The sequence below is a fragment of the Engystomops pustulosus genome, chromosome 1 (genome assembly GCF_040894005.1).
Source record: "Engystomops pustulosus chromosome 1, aEngPut4.maternal, whole genome shotgun sequence".
NCBI lineage: Eukaryota > Metazoa > Chordata > Amphibia > Anura > Leptodactylidae > Engystomops > Engystomops pustulosus.
The window spans coordinates 956,188-982,256 of NC_092411.1; the positions used below are offsets into that span (position 1 = coordinate 956,188).

At 54.7% G+C, this 26,069-nt stretch overlaps 1 protein-coding gene across 1 annotated transcript in view; it reads right to left on the minus strand.

Annotated features, from left to right (window-relative positions):
• Positions 1–24,425, minus strand: part of RPP25L (ribonuclease P/MRP subunit p25 like) — a 49,921-nt gene extending 25,496 nt beyond the window's left edge. The window contains exon 1 of the mRNA XM_072154991.1: positions 24,296–24,425. The gene's annotated coding sequence lies outside the window, so the exon portion shown is untranslated. The remainder of the gene's footprint in view (positions 1–24,295) is intronic.
• Between the last annotated feature and the right edge of the window lie 1,644 nt (positions 24,426–26,069).

Sequence of the window (26,069 nt, forward strand, 5' to 3'; positions counted from 1 at the left end):
ACACAGCGGGCAGTATACAGGACGCCGGTAATGTACTCTACGCCCGGCTGTACACAGTATAACACAGCGGGCAGTATACAGGACGCCAGTAATGTGCTCTACGCCCGGCTGTACAGAGTATAACACAGCGGGCAGTATACAGGACGCCGGTAATGTGCTCTACGCCCGGCTGTACACAGTATAACACAGCGGGCAGTATACAGGACGCCGGTAATGTACTCTACGCCCGGCTGTACAGAGTATAACACAGCGGGCAGTATACAGGGGGCCGGTAATGTACTCTACGCCCGGCTGTACAGAGTATAACACAGCGGGCAGTATACAGGGGGCCGGTAATGTACTCTACGCCCGGCTGTACAGAGTATAACACAGCGGGCAGTATACAGGACGCCGGTAATGTACTCTACGCCCGGCTGTACAGAGTATAACACAGCGGGCAGTATACAGGAGGCCGGTAATGTACTCTACGCCCGGCTGTACAGAGTATAACACAGCGGGCAGTATACAGGGGGCCGGTAATGTACTCTACGCCCGGCTGTACACAGTATAACACAGCGGGCAGTATACAGGGGGCCGGTAATGTACTCTACGCCCGGCTGTACAGAGTATAACACAGCGGGCAGTATACAGGACGCCGGTAATGTACTCTACGCCCGGCTGTACAGAGTATAACACAGCGGGCAGTATACAGGACGCCGGTAATGTACTCTACGCCCGGCTGTACAGAGTATAACACAGCGGGCAGTATACAGGGGGCCGGTAATGTACTCTACGCCCGGCTGTACAGAGTATAACACAGCGGGCAGTATACAGGAGGCCAGTAATGTACTCTACGCCCGGCTGTACAGAGTATAACACAGCGGGCAGTATACAGGACGCCGGTAATGTACTCTACGCCCGGCTGTACAGAGTATAACACAGCGGGCAGTATACAGGGGGCCGGTAATGTACTCTACGCCCGGCTGTACACAGTATAACACAGCGGGCAGTATACAGGACGCCGGTAATGTACTCTACGCCCGGCTGTACACAGTATAACACAGCGGGCAGTATACAGGGGGCCGGTAATGTACTCTACGCCCGGCTGTACACAGTATAACACAGCGGGCAGTATACAGGGGGCCGGTAATGTACTCTACGCCCGGCTGTACAGAGTATAACACAGCGGGCAGTATACAGGACGCCGGTAATGTACTCTACGCCCGGCTGTACACAGTATAACACAGCGGGCAGTATACAGGGGGCCGGTAATGTACTCTACGCCCGGCTGTACACAGTATAACACAGCGGGCAGTATACAGGGGGCCGGTAATGTACTCTACGCCCGGCTGTACAGAGTATAACACAGCGGGCAGTATACAGGGGGCCGGTAATGTACTCTACGCCCGGCTGTACAGAGTATAACACAGCGGGCAGTATACAGGACGCCAGTAATGTACTCTACGCCCGGCTGTACAGAGTATAACACAGCGGGCAGTATACAGGACGCCAGTAATGTACTCTACGCCCGGCTGTACAGAGTATAACACAGCGGGCAGTATACAGGACGCCGGTAATGTACTCTACGCCCGGCTGTACAGAGTATAACACAGCGGGCAGTATACAGGACGCCGGTAATGTACTCTACGCCCGGCTGTACAGAGTATAACACAGCGGGCAGTATACAGGGGGCCGGTAATGTACTCTACGCCCGGCTGTACAGAGTATAACACAGCGGGCAGTATACAGGAGGCCAGTAATGTACTCTACGCCCGGCTGTACAGAGTATAACACAGCGGGCAGTATACAGGACGCCGGTAATGTACTCTACGCCCGGCTGTACAGAGTATAACACAGCGGGCAGTATACAGGGGGCCGGTAATGTACTCTACGCCCGGCTGTACACAGTATAACACAGCGGGCAGTATACAGGACGCCGGTAATGTACTCTACGCCCGGCTGTACACAGTATAACACAGCGGGCAGTATACAGGGGGCCGGTAATGTACTCTACGCCCGGCTGTACACAGTATAACACAGCGGGCAGTATACAGGGGGCCGGTAATGTACTCTACGCCCGGCTGTACAGAGTATAACACAGCGGGCAGTATACAGGACGCCGGTAATGTACTCTACGCCCGGCTGTACACAGTATAACACAGCGGGCAGTATACAGGGGGCCGGTAATGTACTCTACGCCCGGCTGTACACAGTATAACACAGCGGGCAGTATACAGGGGGCCGGTAATGTACTCTACGCCCGGCTGTACAGAGTATAACACAGCGGGCAGTATACAGGGGGCCGGTAATGTACTCTACGCCCGGCTGTACAGAGTATAACACAGCGGGCAGTATACAGGACGCCAGTAATGTACTCTACGCCCGGCTGTACAGAGTATAACACAGCGGGCAGTATACAGGACGCCAGTAATGTACTCTACGCCCGGCTGTACAGAGTATAACACAGCGGGCAGTATACAGGACGCCGGTAATGTACTCTACGCCCGGCTGTACAGAGTATAACACAGCGGGCAGTATACAGGACGCCGGTAATGTACTCTACGCCCGGCTGTACAGAGTATAACACAGCGGGCAGTATACAGGGGGCCGGTAATGTACTCTACGCCCGGCTGTACACAGTATAACACAGCGGGCAGTATACAGGGGGCCAGTAATGTACTCTACGCCCGGCTGTACACAGTATAACACAGCGGGCAGTATACAGGACGCCTGTAATGTACTCTACGCCCGGCTGTACACAGTATAACACAGCGGGCAGTATACAGGACACCGGTAATGTACTCTACGCCCGGCTGTACAGAGTATAACACAGCGGGCAGTATACAGGGGGCCGGTAATGTACTCTACGCCCGGCTGTACACAGTATAACACAGCGGGCAGTATACAGGACGCCTGTAATGTACTCTACGCCCGGCTGTACACAGTATAACACAGCGGGCAGTATACAGGGGGCCGGTAATGTACTCTACGCCCGGCTGTACACAGTATAACACAGCGGGCAGTATACAGGACGCCAGTAATGTACTCTACGCCCGGCTGTACAGAGTATAACACAGCGGGCAGTATACAGGACGCCAGTAATGTACTCTACGCCCGGCTGTACAGAGTATAACACAGCGGGCAGTATACAGGACGCCGGTAATGTACTCTACCCCCGGCTGTACAGAGTATAACACAGCGGGCAGTATACAGGGGGCCGGTAATGTACTCTACGCCCGGCTGTACAGAGTATAACACAGCGGGCAGTATACAGGGGGCCGGTAATGTACTCTACGCCCGGCTGTACACAGTATAACACAGCGGGCAGTATACAGGGGGCCGGTAATGTACTCTACGCCCGGCTGTACAGAGTATAACACAGCGGGCAGTATACAGGGGGCCGGTAATGTACTCTACGCCCGGCTGTACAGAGTATAACACAGCGGGCAGTATACAGGGGGCCGGTAATGTACTCTACGCCCGGCTGTACAGAGTATAACACAGCGGGCAGTATACAGGACGCCGGTAATGTACTCTACGCCCGGCTGTACAGAGTATAACACAGCGGGCAGTATACAGGGGGCCGGTAATGTACTCTACGCCCGGCTGTACAGAGTATAACACAGCGGGCAGTATACAGGACGCCAGTAATGTGCTCTACGCCCGGCTGTACACAGTATAACACAGCGGGCAGTATACAGGGGGCCGGTAATGTACTCTACGCCCGGCTGTACACAGTATAACACAGCGGGCAGTATACAGGACACCGGTAATGTACTCTACGCCCGGCTGTACACAGTATAACACAGCGGGCAGTATACAGGGGGCCGGTAATGTACTCTACGCCCGGCTGTACAGAGTATAACACAGCGGGCAGTATACAGGGGGCCGGTAATGTACTCTACGCCCGGCTGTACACAGTATAACACAGCGGGCAGTATACAGGAGGCCGGTAATGTACTCTACGCCCGGCTGTACAGAGTATAACACAGCGGGCAGTATACAGGGGGCCGGTAATGTACTCTACGCCCGGCTGTACACAGTATAACACAGCGGGCAGTATACAGGACGCCGGTAATGTACTCTACGCCCGGCTGTACACAGTATAACACAGCGGGCAGTATACAGGGGGCCGGTAATGTACTCTACGCCCGGCTGTACAGAGTATAACACAGCGGGCAGTATACAGGGGGCCGGTAATGTACTCTACGCCCGGCTGTACACAGTATAACACAGCGGGCAGTATACAGGACACCGGTAATGTACTCTACGCCCGGCTGTACAGAGTATAACACAGCGGGCAGTATACAGGACGCCGGTAATGTACTCTACGCCCGGCTGTACACAGTATAACACAGCGGGCAGTATACAGGGGGCCGGTAATGTACTCTACGCCCGGCTGTACACAGTATAACACAGCGGGCAGTATACAGGGGGCCGGTAATGTACTCTACGCCCGGCTGTACAGAGTATAACACAGCGGGCAGTATACAGGGGGCCGGTAATGTACTCTACGCCCGGCTGTACACAGTATAACACAGCGGGCAGTATACAGGACGCCAGTAATGTACTCTACGCCCGGCTGTACAGAGTATAACACAGCGGGCAGTATACAGGAGGCCGGTAATGTACTCTACGCCCGGCTGTACAGAGTATAACACAGCGGGCAGTATACAGGGGGCCGGTAATGTACTCTACGCCCGGCTGTACACAGTATAACACAGCGGGCAGTATACAGGACGCCGGTAATGTACTCTACGCCCGGCTGTACACAGTATAACACAGCGGGCAGTATACAGGGGGCCGGTAATGTACTCTACGCCCGGCTGTACAGAGTATAACACAGCGGGCAGTATACAGGACGCCGGTAATGTACTCTACGCCCGGCTGTACAGAGTATAACACAGCGGGCAGTATACAGGGGGCCGGTAATGTACTCTACGCCCGGCTGTACAGAGTATAACACAGCGGGCAGTATACAGGGGGCCGGTAATGTACTCTACGCCCGGCTGTACACAGTATAACACAGCGGGCAGTATACAGGACGCCAGTAATGTACTCTACGCCCGGCTGTACAGAGTATAACACAGCGGGCAGTATACAGGGGGCCGGTAATGTACTCTACGCCCGGCTGTACAGAGTATAACACAGCGGGCAGTATACAGGACGCCGGTAATGTACTCTACGCCCGGCTGTACAGAGTATAACACAGCGGGCAGTATACAGGGGGCCGGTAATGTACTCTACGCCCGGCTGTACACAGTATAACACAGCGGGCAGTATACAGGACGCCGGTAATGTACTCTACGCCCGGCTGTACACAGTATAACACAGCGGGCAGTATACAGGGGGCCGGTAATGTACTCTACGCCCGGCTGTACAGAGTATAACACAGCGGGCAGTATACAGGACGCCGGTAATGTACTCTACGCCCGGCTGTACAGAGTATAACACAGCGGGCAGTATACAGGACGCCGGTAATGTACTCTACGCCCGGCTGTACAGAGTATAACACAGCGGGCAGTATACAGGACGCCAGTAATGTACTCTACGCCCGGCTGTACACAGTATAACACAGCGGGCAGTATACAGGACGCCGGTAATGTACTCTACGCCCGGCTGTACAGAGTATAACACAGCGGGCAGTATACAGGGGGCCGGTAATGTACTCTACGCCCGGCTGTACAGAGTATAACACAGCGGGCAGTATACAGGACGCCGGTAATGTACTCTACGCCCGGCTGTACAGAGTATAACACAGCGGGCAGTATACAGGGGGCCGGTAATGTACTCTACGCCCGGCTGTACAGAGTATAACACAGCGGGCAGTATACAGGGGGCCGGTAATGTACTCTACGCCCGGCTGTACAGAGTATAACACAGCGGGCAGTATACAGGACGCCGGTAATGTACTCTACGCCCGGCTGTACAGAGTATAACACAGCGGGCAGTATACAGGGGGCCGGTAATGTACTCTACGCCCGGCTGTACAGAGTATAACACAGCGGGCAGTATACAGGACGCCGGTAATGTACTCTACGCCCGGCTGTACAGAGTATAACACAGCGGGCAGTATACAGGGGGCCGGTAATGTACTCTACGCCCGGCTGTACAGAGTATAACACAGCGGGCAGTATACAGGGGGCCGGTAATGTACTCTACGCCCGGCTGTACAGAGTATAACACAGCGGGCAGTATACAGGACACCGGTAATGTACTCTACGCCCGGCTGTACAGAGTATAACACAGCGGGCAGTATACAGGGGGCCGGTAATGTACTCTACGCCCGGCTGTACAGAGTATAACACAGCGGGCAGTATACAGGACGCCGGTAATGTACTCTACGCCCGGCTGTACAGAGTATAACACAGCGGGCAGTATACAGGGGGCCGGTAATGTACTCTACGCCCGGCTGTACAGAGTATAACACAGCGGGCAGTATACAGGACGCCGGTAATGTACTCTACGCCCGGCTGTACAGAGTATAACACAGCGGGCAGTATACAGGGGGCCGGTAATGTACTCTACGCCCGGCTGTACACAGTATAACACAGCGGGCAGTATACAGGACGCCGGTAATGTACTCTACGCCCGGCTGTACAGAGTATAACACAGCGGGCAGTATACAGGGGGCCGGTAATGTACTCTACGCCCGGCTGTACACAGTATAACACAGCGGGCAGTATACAGGACGCCGGTAATGCACTCTACGCCCGGCTGTACACAGTATAACACAGCGGGCAGTATACAGGACGCCGGTAATGTACTCTACGCCCGGCTGTACAGAGTATAACACAGCGGGCAGTATACAGGAGGCCGGTAATGTACTCTACGCCCGGCTGTACACAGTATAACACAGCGGGCAGTATACAGGACGCCGGTAATGTACTCTACGCCCGGCTGTACACAGTATAACACAGCGGGCAGTATACAGGGGGCCGGTAATGTACTCTACGCCCGGCTGTACAGAGTATAACACAGCGGGCAGTATACAGGAGGCCAGTAATGTACTCTACGCCCGGCTGTACAGAGTATAACACAGCGGGCAGTATACAGGACGCCGGTAATGTACTCTACGCCCGGCTGTACAGAGTATAACACAGCGGGCAGTATACAGGGGGCCGGTAATGTACTCTACGCCCGGCTGTACACAGTATAACACAGCGGGCAGTATACAGGGGGCCGGTAATGTACTCTACGCCCGGCTGTACAGAGTATAACACAGCGGGCAGTATACAGGAGGCCGGTAATGTACTCTACGCCCGGCTGTACAGAGTATAACACAGCGGGCAGTATACAGGACGCCGGTAATGTACTCTACGCCCGGCTGTACACAGTATAACACAGCGGGCAGTATACAGGGGGCCGGTAATGTACTCTACGCCCGGCTGTACACAGTATAACACAGCGGGCAGTATACAGGACGCCAGTAATGTACTCTACGCCCGGCTGTACAGAGTATAACACAGCGGGCAGTATACAGGACGCCGGTAATGTACTCTACGCCCGGCTGTACACAGTATAACACAGCGGGCAGTATACAGGACGCCAGTAATGTGCTCTACGCCCGGCTGTACAGAGTATAACACAGCGGGCAGTATACAGGACGCCGGTAATGTACTCTACCCCCGGCTGTACAGAGTATAACACAGCGGGCAGTATACAGGACGCCGGTAATGTACTCTACGCCCGGCTGTACAGAGTATAACACAGCGGGCAGTATACAGGACGCCGGTAATGTACTCTACGCCCGGCTGTACACAGTATAACACAGCGGGCAGTATACAGGACACCGGTAATGTACTCTACGCCCGGCTGTACAGAGTATAACACAGCGGGCAGTATACAGGACGCCGGTAATGTACTCTACGCCCGGCTGTACACAGTATAACACAGCGGGCAGTATACAGGACGCCGGTAATGTACTCTACGCCCGGCTGTACAGAGTATAACACAGCGGGCAGTATACAGGGGGCCGGTAATGTACTCTACGCCCGGCTGTACAGAGTATAACACAGCGGGCAGTATACAGGACGCCGGTAATGTACTCTACGCCCGGCTGTACAGAGTATAACACAGCGGGCAGTATACAGGACGCCGGTAATGTACTCTACGCCCGGCTGTACAGAGTATAACACAGCGGGCAGTATACAGGAGGCCGGTAATGTACTCTACGCCCGGCTGTACAGAGTATAACACAGCGGGCAGTATACAGGGGGCCGGTAATGTACTCTACGCCCGGCTGTACAGAGTATAACACAGCGGGCAGTATACAGGACGCCGGTAATGTACTCTACGCCCGGCTGTACAGAGTATAACACAGCGGGCAGTATACAGGACGCCGGTAATGTACTCTACGCCCGGCTGTACACAGTATAACACAGCGGGCAGTATACAGGGGGCCGGTAATGTACTCTACGCCCGGCTGTACACAGTATAACACAGCGGGCAGTATACAGGACGCCGGTAATGTACTCTACGCCCGGCTGTACAGAGTATAACACAGCGGGCAGTATACAGGAGGCCAGTAATGTACTCTACGCCCGGCTGTACAGAGTATAACACAGCGGGCAGTATACAGGACGCCGGTAATGTACTCTACGCCCGGCTGTACAGAGTATAACACAGCGGGCAGTATACAGGACGCCGGTAATGTACTCTACGCCCGGCTGTACAGAGTATAACACAGCGGGCAGTATACAGGACGCCGGTAATGTACTCTACGCCCGGCTGTACAGAGTATAACACAGCGGGCAGTATACAGGACACCGGTAATGTACTCTACGCCCGGCTGTACAGAGTATAACACAGCGGGCAGTATACAGGGGGCCGGTAATGTACTCTACGCCCGGCTGTACACAGTATAACACAGCGGGCAGTATACAGGACGCCGGTAATGTACTCTACGCCCGGCTGTACAGAGTATAACACAGCGGGCAGTATACAGGACGCCGGTAATGTACTCTACGCCCGGCTGTACACAGTATAACACAGCGGGCAGTATACAGGACGCCGGTAATGTACTCTACGCCCGGCTGTACAGAGTATAACACAGCGGGCAGTATACAGGACGCCGGTAATGTACTCTACGCCCGGCTGTACACAGTATAACACAGCGGGCAGTATACAGGACGCCAGTAATGTACTCTACGCCCGGCTGTACAGAGTATAACACAGCGGGCAGTATACAGGGGGCCGGTAATGTACTCTACGCCCGGCTGTACAGAGTATAACACAGCGGGCAGTATACAGGGGGCCGGTAATGTACTCTACGCCCGGCTGTACAGAGTATAACACAGCGGGCAGTATACAGGACGCCGGTAATGTACTCTACGCCCGGCTGTACAGAGTATAACACAGCGGGCAGTATACAGGACGCCGGTAATGTACTCTACGCCCGGCTGTACAGAGTATAACACAGCGGGCAGTATACAGGACGCCGGTAATGTACTCTACGCCCGGCTGTACAGAGTATAACACAGCGGGCAGTATACAGGGGGCCGGTAATGTACTCTACGCCCGGCTGTACAGAGTATAACACAGCGGGCAGTATACAGGACGCCGGTAATGTACTCTATGCCCGGCTGTACAGAGTATAACACAGCGGGCAGTATACAGGAGGCCGGTAATGTACTCTACGCCCGGCTGTACAGAGTATAACACAGCGGGCAGTATACAGGGGGCCGGTAATGTACTCTACGCCCGGCTGTACAGAGTATAACACAGCGGGCAGTATACAGGAGGCCGGTAATGTACTCTACGCCCGGCTGTACAGAGTATAACACAGCGGCAGTATACAGGAGGCCGGTAATGTACTCTACGCCCGGCTGTACAGAGTATAACACAGCGGGCAGTATACAGGACGCCGGTAATGTACTCTACGCCCGGCTGTACACAGTATAACACAGAGGGCAGTATACAGGGGGCCGGTAATGTACTCTACGCCCGGCTGTACAGAGTATAACACAGCGGGCAGTATACAGGGGGCCGGTAATGTACTCTACGCCCGGCTGTACAGAGTATAACATAGCGGGCAGTATACAGGACGCCAGTAATGTACTCTACGCCCGGCTGTACACAGTATAACACAGCGGGCAGTATACAGGGGGCCGGTAATGTACTCTACGCCCGGCTGTACAGAGTATAACACAGCGGGCAGTATACAGGACGCCAGTAATGTACTCTACGCCCGGCTGTACAGAGTATAACACAGCGGGCAGTATACAGGGGGCCGGTAATGTACTCTACGCCCGGCTGTACAGAGTATAACACAGCGGGCAGTATACAGGACGCCGGTAATGTACTCTACGCCCGGCTGTACAGAGTATAACACAGCGGGCAGTATACAGGACGCCGGTAATGTACTCTACGCCCGGCTGTACAGAGTATAACACAGCGGGCAGTATACAGGACGCCGGTAATGTACTCTACGCCCGGCTGTACAGAGTATAACACAGCGGGCAGTATACAGGACGCCGGTAATGTACTCTACGCCCGGCTGTACAGAGTATAACACAGCGGGCAGTATACAGGAGGCCGGTAATGTACTCTACGCCCGGCTGTACAGAGTATAACACAGCGGGCAGTATACAGGACGCCGGTAATGTACTCTACGCCCGGCTGTACACAGTATAACACAGCGGGCAGTATACAGGACGCCGGTAATGTACTCTACGCCCGGCTGTACACAGTATAACACAGCGGGCAGTATACAGGACGCCTGTAATGTACTCTACGCCCGGCTGTACAGAATATAACACAGCGGGCAGTATACAGGGGGCCAGTAATGTACTCTACGCCCGGCTGTACACAGTATAACACAGAGGGCAGTATACAAGGGGCCGGTAATGTACTCTACGCCCGGCTGTACAGAGTATAACACAGCGGGCAGTATACAGGGGGCCAGTAATGTACTCTACGCCCGGCTGTACAGAGTATAACACAGCGGGCAGTATACAGGAGGCCGGTAATGTACTCTACGCCCGGCTGTACAGAGTATAACACAGCGGGCAGTATACAGGACGCCGGTAATGTACTCTACGCCCGGCTGTACAGAGTATAACACAGCGGGCAGTATACAGGACGCCGGTAATGTGCTCTACGCCCGGCTGTACACAGTATAACACAGCGGGCAGTATACAGGACGCCGGTAATGTACTCTACGCCCGGCTGTACAGAGTATAACACAGCGGGCAGTATACAGGACGCCGGTAATGTACTCTACGCCCGGCTGTACAGAGTATAACACAGCGGGCAGTATACAGGGGGCCGGTAATGTACTCTACGCCCGGCTGTACAGAGTATAACACAGCGGGCAGTATACAGGGGGCCGGTAATGTACTCTACGCCCGGCTGTACAGAGTATAACACAGCGGGCAGTATACAGGACGCCTGTAATGTACTCTACGCCCGGCTGTACAGAGTATAACACAGCGGGCAGTATACAGGGGGCCGGTAATGTACTCTACGCCCGGCTGTACAGAGTATAACACAGCGGGCAGTATACAGGACGCCGGTAATGTACTCTACGCCCGGCTGTACAGAGTATAACACAGCGGGCAGTATACAGGACGCCAGTAATGTACTCTACGCCCGGCTGTACAGAGTATAACACAGCGGGCAGTATACAGGGCGCCAGTAATGTACTCTACGCCCGGCTGTACAGAGTATAACACAGCGGGCAGTATACAGGACGCCGGTAATGTACTCTACGCCCGGCTGTACACAGTATAACACAGCGGGCAGTATACAGGGGGCCGGTAATGTACTCTACGCCCGGCTGTACACAGTATAACACAGCGGGCAGTATACAGGGGGCCGGTAATGTACTCTACGCCCGGCTGTACACAGTATAACACAGCGGGCAGTATACAGGACGCCGGTAATGTACTCTACGCCCGGCTGTACACAGTATAACACAGCGGGCAGTATACAGGGGGCCGGTAATGTACTCTACGCCCGGCTGTACAGAGTATAACACAGCGGGCAGTATACAGGGGGCCGGTAATGTACTCTACGCCCGGCTGTACACAGTATAACACAGCGGGCAGTATACAGGACACCGGTAATGTACTCTACGCCCGGCTGTACACAGTATAACACAGCGGGCAGTATACAGGAGGCCGGTAATGTACTCTACGCCCGGCTGTACACAGTATAACACAGCGGGCAGTATACAGGAGGCCGGTAATGTACTCTACGCCCGGCTGTACAGAGTATAACACAGCGGGCAGTATACAGGGGGCCGGTAATGTACTCTACGCCCGGCTGTACAGAGTATAACACAGCGGGCAGTATACAGGACGCCAGTAATGTACTCTACGCCCGGCTGTACACAGTATAACACAGCGGGCAGTATACAGGAGGCCAGTAATGTACTCTACGCCCGGCTGTACAGAGTATAACACAGCGGGCAGTATACAGGAGGCCGGTAATGTACTCTACGCCCGGCTGTACACAGTATAACACAGCGGGCAGTGTACAGGAGGCCGGTAATGTACTCTACGCCCGGCTGTACAGAGTATAACACAGCGGGCAGTATACAGGAGGCCGGTAATGTACTCTACGCCCGGCTGTACAGAGTATAACACAGCGGGCAGTATACAGGACGCCGGTAATGTACTCTACGCCCGGCTGTACACAGTATAACACAGCGGGCAGTATACAGGACACCGGTAATGTACTCTACGCCCGGCTGTACAGAGTATAACACAGCGGGCAGTATACAGGGGGCCGGTAATGTACTCTACGCCCGGCTGTACAGAGTATAACACAGCGGGCAGTATACAGGGGGCCGGTAATGTACTCTACGCCCGGCTGTACACAGTATAACACAGCGGGCAGTATACAGGAGGCCAGTAATGTACTCTACGCCCGGCTGTACAGAGTATAACACAGCGGGCAGTATACAGGAGGCCAGTAATGTACTCTACGCCCGGCTGTACAGAGTATAACACAGCGGGCAGTATACAGGAGGCCAGTAATGTACTCTACGCCCGGCTGTACACAGTATAACACAGCGGGCAGTATACAGGAGGCCGGTAATGTACTCTACGCCCGGCTGTACACAGTATAACACAGCGGGCAGTATACAGGGGGCCGGTAATGTACTCTACGCCCGGCTGTACAGAGTATAACACAGCGGGCAGTATACAGGACGCCGGTAATGTACTCTACGCCCGGCTGTACAGAGTATAACACAGCGGGCAGTATACAGGACGCCGGTAATGTACTCTACGCCCGGCTGTACAGAGTATAACACAGCGGGCAGTATACAGGACGCCGGTAATGTACTCTACGCCCGGCTGTACACAGTATAACACAGCGGGCAGTATACAGGACGCCGGTAATGTACTCTACGCCCGGCTGTACAGAGTATAACACAGCGGGCAGTATACAGGACGCCGGTAATGTACTCTACGCCCGGCTGTACAGAGTATAACACAGCGGGCAGTATACAGGACGCCGGTAATGTACTCTACGCCCGGCTGTACAGAGTATAACACAGCGGGCAGTATACAGGACGCCAGTAATGTACTCTACGCCCGGCTGTACAGAGTATAACACAGCGGGCAGTATACAGGAGGCCGGTAATGTACTCTACGCCCGGCTGTACAGAGTATAACACAGCGGGCAGTATACAGGACGCCGGTAATGTACTCTACGCCCGGCTGTACAGAGTATAACACAGCGGGCAGTATACAGGACGCCGGTAATGTACTCTACGCCCGGCTGTACAGAGTATAACACAGCGGGCAGTATACAGGACGCCAGTAATGTACTCTACGCCCGGCTGTACAGAGTATAACACAGCGGGCAGTATACAGGGGGCCGGTAATGTACTCTACGCCCGGCTGTACAGAGTATAACACAGCGGGCAGTATACAGGAGGCCGGTAATGTACTCTACGCCCGGCTGTACAGAGTATAACACAGCGGGCAGTATACAGGAGGCCGGTAATGTACTCTACGCCCGGCTGTACAGAGTATAACACAGCGGGCAGTATACAGGACGCCGGTAATGTACTCTACGCCCGGCTGTACACAGTATAACACAGCGTGCAGTATACAGGGGGCCAGTAATGTACTCTACGCCCGGCTGTACAGAGTATAACACAGCGGGCAGTATACAGGACACCGGTAATGTACTCTACGCCCGGCTGTACAGAGTATAACACAGCGGGCAGTATACAGGGGGCCAGTAATGTACTCTACGCCCGGCTGTACACAGTATAACACAGCGGGCAGTATACAGGACGCCAGTAATGTACTCTACGCCCGGCTGTACACAGTATAACACAGCGGGCAGTATACAGGGGGCCGGTAATGTACTCTACGCCCGGCTGTACAGAGTATAACACAGCGGGCAGTATACAGGGGGCCGGTAATGTACTCTACGCCCGGCTGTACACAGTATAACACAGCGGGCAGTATACAGGGGGCCGGTAATGTACTCTACGCCCGGCTGTACAGAGTATAACACAGCGGGCAGTATACAGGACGCCGGTAATGTACTCTACGCCCGGCTGTACAGAGTATAACACAGCGGGCAGTGTAAAGGACGCCGGTAATGTACTCTACGCCCGGCTGTACAGAGTATAACACAGCGGGCAGTATACAGGAGGCCGGTAATGTACTCTACGCCCGGCTGTACAGAGTATAACACAGCGGGCAGTATACAGGACACCGGTAATGTGCTCTACGCCCGGCTGTACAGAGTATAACACAGCGGGCAGTATACAGGACACCGGTAATGTGCTCTACGCCCGGCTGTACAGAGTATAACACAGCGGGCAGTATACAGGGGGCCGGTAATGTACTCTACGCCCGGCTGTACACAGTATAACACAGCGTGCAGTATACAGGGGGCCGGTAATGTACTCTACGCCCGGCTGTACAGAGTATAACACAGCGGGCAGTATACAGGGGGCCGGTAATGTACTCTACGCCCGGCTGTACAGAGTATAACACAGCGGGCAGTATACAGGGGGCCGGTAATGTACTCTACGCCCGGCTGTACAGAGTATAACACAGCGTGCAGTATACAGGACGCCGGTAATGTACTCTACGCCCGGCTGTACACAGTATAACACAGCGGGCAGTATACAGGGGGCCGGTAATGTACTCTACGCCCGGCTGTACACAGTATAACACAGCGTGCAGTATACAGGGGGCCGGTAATGTACTCTACGCCCGGCTGTACAGAGTATAACACAGCGGGCAGTATACAGGACGCCGGTAATGTACTCTACGCCCGGCTGTACACAGTATAACACAGCGGGCAGTATACAGGGGGCCAGTAATGTACTCTACGCCCGGCTGTACAGAGTATAACACAGCGGGCAGTATACAGGAGGCCGGTAATGTACTCTACGCCCGGCTGTACAGAGTATAACACAGCGGGCAGTATACAGGACGCCGGTAATGTACTCTACGCCCGGCTGTACAGAGTATAACACAGCGGGCAGTATACAGGGGGCCGGTAATGTACTCTACGCCCGGCTGTACACAGTATAACACAGCGGGCAGTATACAGGACGCCAGTAATGTACTCTACGCCCGGCTGTACAGAGTATAACACAGCGGGCAGTATACAGGAGGCCAGTAATGTACTCTACGCCCGGCTGTACAGAGTATAACACAGCGGGCAGTATACAGGACGCCGGTAATGTGCTCTACGCCCGGCTGTACAGAGTATAACACAGCGGGCAGTATACAGGACGCCGGTAATGTACTCTACGCCCGGCTGTACAGAGTATAACACAGCGGGCAGTATACAGGGGGCCGGTAATGTACTCTACGCCCGGCTGTACAGAGTATAACACAGCGGGCAGTATACAAGGGGCCGGTAATGTACTCTACGCCCGGCTGTACACAGTATAACACAGCGGGCAGTATACAGGAGGCCGGTAATGTACTCTACGCCCGGCTGTACACAGTATAACACAGCGGGCAGTATACAGGGGGCCGGTAATGTACTCTACGCCCGGCTGTACACAGTATAACACAGCGGGCAGTATACAGGACGCCGGTAATGTACTCTACGCCCGGCTGTACACAGTATAACACAGAGGGCAGTATACAGGAGGCCGGTAATGTACTCTACGCCCGGCTGTACAGAGTATAACACAGCGGGCAGTATACAGGGGGCCGGTAATGTACTCTACGCCCGGCTGTACAGAGTATAACACAGCGGGCAGTATACAGGGGGCCGGTAATGTACTCTACGCCCGGCTGTACACAGTATAACACAGCGGGCAGTATACAGGGGGCCGGTAATGTACTCTACGCCCGGCTGTACAGAGTATAACACAGCGGGCAGTATACAGGGGGCCGGTAATGTACTCTACGCCCGGCTGTACACAGTATAACACAGCGGGCAGTATACAGGACGCCGGTAATGTACTCTACGCCCGGCTGTACACAGTATAACACAGCGGGCAGTATACAGGAGGCCGGTAATGTGCTCTACGCCCGGCTGTACAGAGTATAACACAGCGGGCAGTATACAGGACGCCGGTAATGTGCTCTACGCCCGGCTGTACAGAGTATAACACAGCGGGCAGTATACAGGACGCCGGTAATGTGCTCTACGCCCGGCTGTACAGAGTATAACACAGCGGGCAGTATACAGGGGGCCGGTAATGTACTCTACGCCCGGCTGTACACAGTATAACACAGCGGGCAGTATACAGGGGGCCGGTAATGTACTCTACGCCCGGCTGTACAGAGTATAACATAGCGGGCAGTATACAGGGGGCCGGTAATGTGCTCTACGCCCGTCTGTACAGAGTATAACACAGCGGGCAGTATACAGGGGGCCGGTAATGTACTCTACGCCCGGCTGTACACAGTATAACACAGCGGGCAGTATACAGGGGGCCAGTAATGTACTCTACGCCCGGCTGTACAGAGTATAACACAGCGGGCAGTATACAGGGGGCCGGTAATGTACTCTACGCCCGGCTGTACACAGTATAACACAGCGGGCAGTATACAGGGGGCCGGTAATGTACTCTACGCCCGGCTGTACAGAGTATAACACAGCGGGCAGTATACAGGGGGCCGGTAATGTACTCTACGCCCGGCTGTACACAGTATAACACAGCGGGCAGTATACAGGACGCTGGTAATGTACTCTACGCCCGGCTGTACAGAGTATAACACAGCGGGCAGTATACAGGGGGCCGGTAATGTACTCTACGCCCGGCTGTACAGAGTATAACACAGCGGGCAGTATACAGGGGGCCGGTAATGTACTCTACACCCGGCTGTACACAGTATAACACAGCGGGCAGTATACAGGGGGCCGGTAATGTACTCTACGCCCGGCTGTACAGAGTATAACACAGCGGGCAGTATACAGGACGCCGGTAATGTACTCTACGCCCGGCTGTACAGAGTATAACACAGCGGGCAGTATACAGGGGGCCGGTAATGTACTCTACGCCCGGCTGTACACAGTATAACACAGCGGGCAGTATACAGGACGCCGGTAATGCACTCTACGCCCGGCTGTACAGAGTATAACACAGCGGGCAGTATACAGGACGCCGGTAATGTACTCTACGCCCGGCTGTACACAGTATAACACAGCGGGCAGTATACAGGACGCCAGTAATGTACTCTACGCCCGGCTGTACAGAGTATAACACAGCGGGCAGTATACAGGACGCCGGTAATGTACTCTACGCCCGGCTGTACAGAGTATAACACAGCGGGCAGTATACAGGACGCCGGTAATGTACTCTACGCCCGGCTGTACAGAGTATAACACAGCGGGCAGTATACAGGGGGCCGGTAATGTACTCTACGCCCGGCTGTACACAGTATAACACAGCGGGCAGTATACAGGACGCCGGTAATGCACTCTACGCCCGGCTGTACAGAGTATAACACAGCGGGCAGTATACAGGACGCCGGTAATGTACTCTACGCCCGGCTGTACACAGTATAACACAGCGGGCAGTATACAGGACGCCAGTAATGTACTCTACGCCCGGCTGTACAGAGTATAACACAGCGGGCAGTATACAGGGGGCCGGTAATGTACTCTACGCCCGGCTGTACACAGTATAACACAGCGGGCAGTATACAGGACGCCGGTAATGCACTCTACGCCCGGCTGTACACAGTATAACACAGCGGGCAGTATACAGGGGGCCGGTAATGTACTCTACGCCCGGCTGTACACAGTATAACACAGCGGGCAGTATACAGGGGGCCGGTAATGTACTCTACGCCCGGCTGTACACAGTATAACACAGCGGGCAGTATACAGGGGGCCGGTAATGTACTCTACGCCCGGCTGTACAGAGTATAACACAGCGGGCAGTATACAGGGGGCCGGTAATGTACTCTACGCCCGGCTGTACACAGTATAACACAGCGGGCAGTATACAGGACGCCGGTAATGCACTCTACGCCCGGCTGTACACAGTATAACACAGCGGGCAGTATACAGGGGGCCGGTAATGTACTCTACGCCCGGCTGTACAGAGTATAACACAGCGGGCAGTATACAGGACGCCAGTAATGTACTCTACGCCCGGCTGTACAGAGTATAACACAGCGGGCAGTATACAGGGGGCCGGTAATGTACTCTACGCCCGGCTGTACAGAGTATAACACAGCGGGCAGTATACAGGGGGCCGGTAATGTACTCTACGCCCGGCTGTACAGAGTATAACACAGCGGGCAGTATACAGGGGGCCAGTAATGTACTCTACGCCCGGCTGTACAGAGTATAACACAGCGGGCAGTATACAGGAGGCCAGTAATGTACTCTACGCCCGGCTGTACAGAGTATAACACAGCGGGCAGTATACAGGACGCCGGTAATGTACTCTACGCCCGGCTGTACAGAGTATAACACAGCGGGCAGTATACAGGACGCCGGTAATGTACTCTACGCCCGGCTGTACAGAGTATAACACAGCGGGCAGTATACAGGGGGCCGGTAATGTACTCTACGCCCGGCTGTACAGAGTATAACACAGCGGGCAGTATACAGGAGGCCGGTAATGTACTCTACCCCCGGCTGTACACAGTATAACACAGCGGGCAGTATACAGGGGGCCGGTAATGTACTCTACGCCCGGCTGTACAGAGTATAACACAGCGGGCAGTATACAGGACACCGGTAATGTACTCTACGCCCGGCTGTACAGAGTATAACACAGCGGGCAGTATACAGGACGCCGGTAATGTACTCTACGCCCGGCTGTACAGAGTATAACACAGCGGGCAGTATACAGGGGGCCGGTAATGTACTCTACGCCCGGCTGTACAGAGTATAACACAGCGGGCAGTATACAGGGGGCCGGTAATGTACTCTACGCCCGGCTGTACACAGTATAACACAGCGGGCAGTATACAGGACGCCGGTAATGTACTCTACGCCCGGCTGTACAGAGTATAACACAGCGGGCAGTATACAGGACACCGGTAATGTACTCTACGCCCGGCTGTACAGAGTATAACACAGCGGGCAGTATACAGGACGCCGGTAATGTACTCTACGCCCGGCTGTACAGAGTATAACACAGCGGGCAGTATACAGGACGCCGGTAATGTACTCTACGCCCGGCTGTACAGAGTATAACACAGCGGGCAGTATACAGGACGCCGGTAATGTACTCTACGCCCGGCTGTACAGAGTATAACACAGCGGGCAGTATACAGGACGCCGGTAATGTACTCTACGCCCGGCTGTACAGAGTATAACACAGCGGGCAGTATACAGGACGCCGGTAATGTACTCTACGCCCGGCTGTACAGAGTATAACACAGCGGGCAGTATACAGGGGGCCGGTAATGTACTCTACGCCCGGCTGTACAGAGTATAACACAGCGGGCAGTATACAGGGGGCCGGTAATGTACTCTACGCCCGGCTGTACAGAGTATAACACAGCGGGCAGTATACAGGGGGCCGGTAATGTACTCTACGCCCGGCTGTACACAGTATAACACAGCGGGCAGTATACAGGGGGCCGGTAATGTACTCTACGCCCGGCTGTACAGAGTATAACACAGCGGGCAGTATACAGGGGGCCGGTAATGTACTCTACGCCCGGCTGTACAGAGTATAACACAGCGGGCAGTATACAGGACGCCAGTAATGTGCTCTACGCCCGGCTGTACACAGTATAACACAGCGGGCAGTATACAGGGGGCCGGTAATGTACTCTACGCCCGGCTGTACACAGTATAACACAGCGGGCAGTATACAGGACGCCGGTAATGCACTCTACGCCCGGCTGTACAGAGTATAACACAGCGGGCAGTATACAGGAGGCCAGTAATGTACTCTACGCCCGGCTGTACAGAGTATAACACAGCGGGCAGTATACAGGAGGCCGGTAATGTACTCTACGCCCGGCTGTACAGAATATAACACAGCGGGCAGTATACAGGACACCGGTAATGTACTCTACGCCCGGCTGTACAGAGTATAACACAGCGGGCAGTATACAGGACGCCAGTAATGTACTCTACGCCCGGCTGTACAGAGTATAACACAGCGGGCAGTATACAGGACGCCGGTAATGTACTCTACGCCCGGCTGTACACAGTATAACACAGCGTGCAGTATACAGGACGCCGGTAATGTACTCTACGCCCGGCTGTACAGAGTATAACACAGCGGGCAGTATACAGGGGGCCGGTAATGTACTCTACGCCCGGCTGTACACAGTATAACACAGCGGGCAGTATACAGGGGGCCAGTAATGTACTCTACGCCCGGCTGTACAGAGTATAACACAGCGGGCAGTATACAGGGGGCCAGTAATGTACTCTACGCCCGGCTGTACAGAGTATAACACAGCGGGCAGTATACAGGGGGCCGGTAATGTACTCTACGCCCGGCTGTACACAGTATAACACAGCGGGCAGTATACAGGGGGCCGGTAATGTACTCTACGCCCGGCTGTACAGAGTATAACACAGCGGGCAGTATACAGGACGCCGGTAATGTACTCTACGCCCGGCTGTACACAGTATAACACAGCGGGCAGTATACAGGGGGCCGGTAATGTACTCTACGCCCGGCTGTACAGAGTATAACACAGCGGGCAGTATACAGGACGCCGGTAATGTACTCTACGCCCGGCTGTACACAGTATAACACAGCGGGCAGTATACAGGGGGCCGGTAATGTACTCTACGCCCGGCTGTACACAGTATAACACAACGGGCAGTATACAGGACGCCGGTAATGCACTCTACGCCCGGCTGTACAGAGTATAACACAGCGGGCAGTATACAGGAGGCCAGTAATGTACTCTACGCCCGGCTGTACAGAGTATAACACAGCGGGCAGTATACAGGAGGCCGGTAATGTACTCTACGCCCGGCTGTACAGAGTATAACACAGCGGGCAGTATACAGGGGGCCGGTAATGTACTCTACGCCCGGCTGTACAGAGTATAACACAGCGGGCAGTATACAGGGGGCCGGTAATGTACTCTACGCCCGGCTGTACAGAGTATAACACAGCGGGCAGTATACAGGGGGCCGGTAATGTACTCTACGCCCGGCTGTACACAGTATAACACAGCGGGCAGTATACAGGGGGCCGGTAATGTACTCTACGCCCGGCTGTACAGAGTATAACACAGCGGGCAGTATACAGGACGCCGGTAATGTACTCTACGCCCGGCTGTACAGAGTATAACACAGCGGGCAGTATACAGGGGGCCGGTAATGTACTCTACGCCCGGCTGTACACAGTATAACACAGCGGGCAGTATACAGGGGGCCGGTAATGTACTCTACGCCCGGCTGTACAGAGTATAACACAGCGGGCAGTATACAGGACGCCGGTAATGTACTCTACGCCCGGCTGTACAGAGTATAACACAGCGGGCAGTATACAGGACACCGGTAATGTACTCTACGCCCGGCTGTACAGAGTATAACACAGCGGGCAGTATACAGGGGGCCGGTAATGTACTCTACGCCCGGCTGTACACAGTATAACACAGCGGGCAGTATACAGGACGCCGGTAATGTACTCTACGCCCGGCTGTACACAGTATAACACAGCGGGCAGTATACAGGGGGCCGGTAATGTACTCTACGCCCGGCTGTACAGAGTATAACACAGCGGGCAGTATACAGGGGGCCGGTAATGTACTCTACGCCCGGCTGTACAGAGTATAACACAGCGGGCAGTATACAGGACGCCGGTAATGTACTCTACGCCCGGCTGTACACAGTATAACACAGCGTGCAGTATACAGGGGGCCGGTAATGTACTCTACGCCCGGCTGTACACAGTATAACACAGCGGGCAGTATACAGGGGGCCGGTAATGTACTCTACGCCCGGCTGTACAGAGTATAACACAGCGGGCAGTATACAGGACGCCGGTAATGTACTCTACGCCCGGCTGTACAGAGTATAACACAGCGGGCAGTATACAGGGGGCCGGTAATGTACTCTACGCCCGGCTGTACAGAGTATAACATAGCGGGCAGTATACAGGACGCCAGTAATGTACTCTACGCCCGGCTGTACACAGTATAACACAGCGGGCAGTATACAGGGGGCCGGTAATGTACTCTACGCCCGGCTGTACACAGTATAACACAGCGTGCAGTATACAGGGGGCCGGTAATGTACTCTACGCCCGGCTGTACACAGTATAACACAGCGGGCAGTATACAGGGGGCCGGTAATGTACTCTACGCCCGGCTGTACAGAGTATAACACAGCGGGCAGTATACAGGACGCCGGTAATGTACTCTACGCCCGGCTGTACAGAGTATAACACAGCGGGCAGTATACAGGGGGCCGGTAATGTACTCTACGCCCGGCTGTACAGAGTATAACATAGCGGGCAGTATACAGGACGCCAGTAATGTACTCTACGCCCGGCTGTACACAGTATAACACAGCGGGCAGTATACAGGGGGCCGGTAATGTACTCTACGCCCGGCTGTACAGAGTATAACACAGCGGGCAGTATACAGGGGGCCAGTAATGTACTCTACGCCCGGCTGTACACAGTATAACACAGCGGGCAGTATACAGGGGGCCAGTAATGTACTCTACGCCCGGCTGTACAGAGTATAACACAGCGGGCAGTATACAGGGGGCCGGTAATGTACTCTACGCCCGGCTGTACAGAGTATAACACAGCGGGCAGTATACAGGGGGCCGGTAATGTACTCTACGCCCGGCTGTACAGAGTATAACACAGCGGGCAGTATACAGGACGCCGGTAATGTACTCTACGCCCGGCTGTACACAGTATAACACAGCGGGCAGTATACAGGAGGCCGGTAATGTACTCTACGCCCGGCTGTACACAGTATAACACAGCGGGCAGTATACAGGAGGCCGGTAATGTACTCTACGCCCGGCTGTACAGAGTATAACACAGCGGGCAGTATACAGGGGGCCGGTAATGTACTCTACGCCCGGCTGTACAGAGTATAACACAGCGGGCAGTATACAGGGGGCCGGTAATGTACTCTACGCCCGGCTGTACAGAGTATAACACAGCGGGCAGTATACAGGACGCCAGTAATGTGCTCTACGCCCGGCTGTACAGAGTATAACACAGCGGGCAGTATACAGGACGCCGGTAATGTACTCTACGCCCGGCTGTACAGAGTATAACACAGCGGGCAGTACACAGGACGCCGGTAATGTACTCTACGCCCGGCTGTACAGAGTATAACACAGCGGGCAGTATACAGGAGGCCGGTAATGTACTCTACGCCCGGCTGTACAGAGTATAACACAGCGGGCAGTATACAGGGGGCCGGTAATGTACTCTACGCCCGGCTGTACAGAGTATAACACAGCGGGCAGTATACAGGGGGCCGGTAATGTACTCTACGCCCGGCTGTACTGCTCCAGCGTCTCCTGTTATGGGAAAACCATCTGGAGACTTTTATAACATTGGACGAGGAGATTTCCCTCTGTTATAGAATGTTAAGAAAAGTTACATCTTACTGACCGATGGTATCATGTGTCCCAAGTCATCAGATTGTAAACAAACCACCCCCCGGGGACCCCCCTCCCTCATACCCCCTCCCCCGGGGACCCCCCTCCCTCCCCCGGGGACCCCCCTCCCTCATACCCCCTCTCCCTCCCTCATACCCCCTCTCCCTCTCCCGGGGACCCCCCTCCCTCATGCCCCCCACAGGGGCGCAGCCTCTCGCTCTCCTCAGCCCCCCCTGTCACCCTGGAGATGCCCCTCCCTCTATGTCCCCCTACTACAGCCAGGGACACCCGGAGCCGCTCTGCCCGATCCCCGGTGTGACAGCGCCTCCTCCTGGGTGTCCGGTGTCCCCTCACTTACCTCAGATGCTCCGCTCTGTGCGCACGCCTACACCTCACTGCGCCGCCATGTTACTGTGACGTCATCAGTAGCGCCGGTTATACGGGCTCATGCGTTCCACCGTGACACGCACTGGATAATAACAGCAGCCGCTGCCGCCATCTGCCGGTCACTAAGAGAATTACACCCAGGACCGGCGCCTAATATTCACCCAATCATTACCGAGCAACAGGAAGCCCTCTGATTAACCCCTTCCCTGCTGTAGATTACACACAGTCGGCGGACGGTCTCGTCTCCTTGCAGACAGTCAGCGGACGGTCTCGTCTCCTTGCAGACAGTCAGCGGACGGTCTCGTCTCCTTACAGACAGTCGGCGGACAGTCTCGTCTCCTTACAGACAGCCGGCGGACGGTCTCGTCTCCTTACAGACAGTCAGCGGACAGTCTCGTCCCCTTACAGACATCACACCGGAGGCTGCACTCGTCCCCTTACAGACATCACACCGGAGGCTGCACTCGTCTCCTTACAGACATCACACCGGAGGCTGCACTCGTCCCCTTACAGACATCACACCGGAGGCTGCACACGTCCCCTTACAGACATCACACCGGAGGCTGCACTCGTCCCCTTACAGACATCACACCGGAGGCTGCACACGTCCCCTTACAGACATCACACCGGAGGCTGCACTCGTCCCCTTACAGACATCACACCGGAGGCTGCACACGTCCCCTTACAGACATCACACCGGAGGCTGCACTCGTCCCCTTACAGACATCACACCGGAGGCTGCACAAGTCTCCTCACAGACATCACACCGGAGGCTGCACTCGTCCCCTTACAGACATCACACCGGAGGCTGCACAAGTCTCCTCACAGACATCACACCGGAGGCTGCACACGTCCCCTTACAGACATCACACCGGAGGCTGCACACGTCCCCTTACAGACATCACACCGGAGGCTGCACACGTCCCCTTACAGACATCACACCGGAGGCTGCACACGTCCCCTTACAGACATCACACCGGAGGCTGCACTCGTCCCCTTACAGACATCACACCGGAGGCTGCACTCGTCTCCTTACAGACATCACACCGGAGGCTGCACTCGTCTCCTTACAGACATCACACCGGAGGCTGCACTCGTCTCCTTACAGACATCACACCGGAGGCTGCACACGTCCCCTTACAGACATCACACCGGAGGCTGCACTCGTCTCCTTACAGACATCACACCGGAGGCTGCACTCGTCTCCTTACAGACATCACACCGGAGGCTGCACTCGTCCCCTTACAGACATCACACCGGAGGCTGCACTCGTCTCCTTACAGACATCACACCGGAGGCTGCACTCGTCTCCTTACAGACATCACACCGGAGGCTGCACTCTTCTGGTTCTAGGCTTTTTATTGGAATATTGAAGTAAACAGTAGAAATGTGAGAATGAGATAAATAATAGAATGGAGTCTCCGGTGCAGGGAACAGCGCCACCGCAGGACGAGTGGTGGAAGAGCAGGGGGCGGGGATCAGACAGACGCACTCCCACAGGTCGGGGTGTAGTAACACTTACTGTACATTGCAGATCACTCCAAAGCTTTATTAGTAAAGACAGAGCAATAATCACATCCAAAGCTGCAGCGAGGCAGCGGAGCGGTCCTAGCACTTTATCTGCAGAAACTGTGAAATCACTTACATAACCCTCGGCTTTTCTTACCCTTTACTGACCCTGAGCAAAATGAAGTGCCCGACTCCAGTCACATCCAGAGCTGCACACACAGACCTCCCGCTTGTTA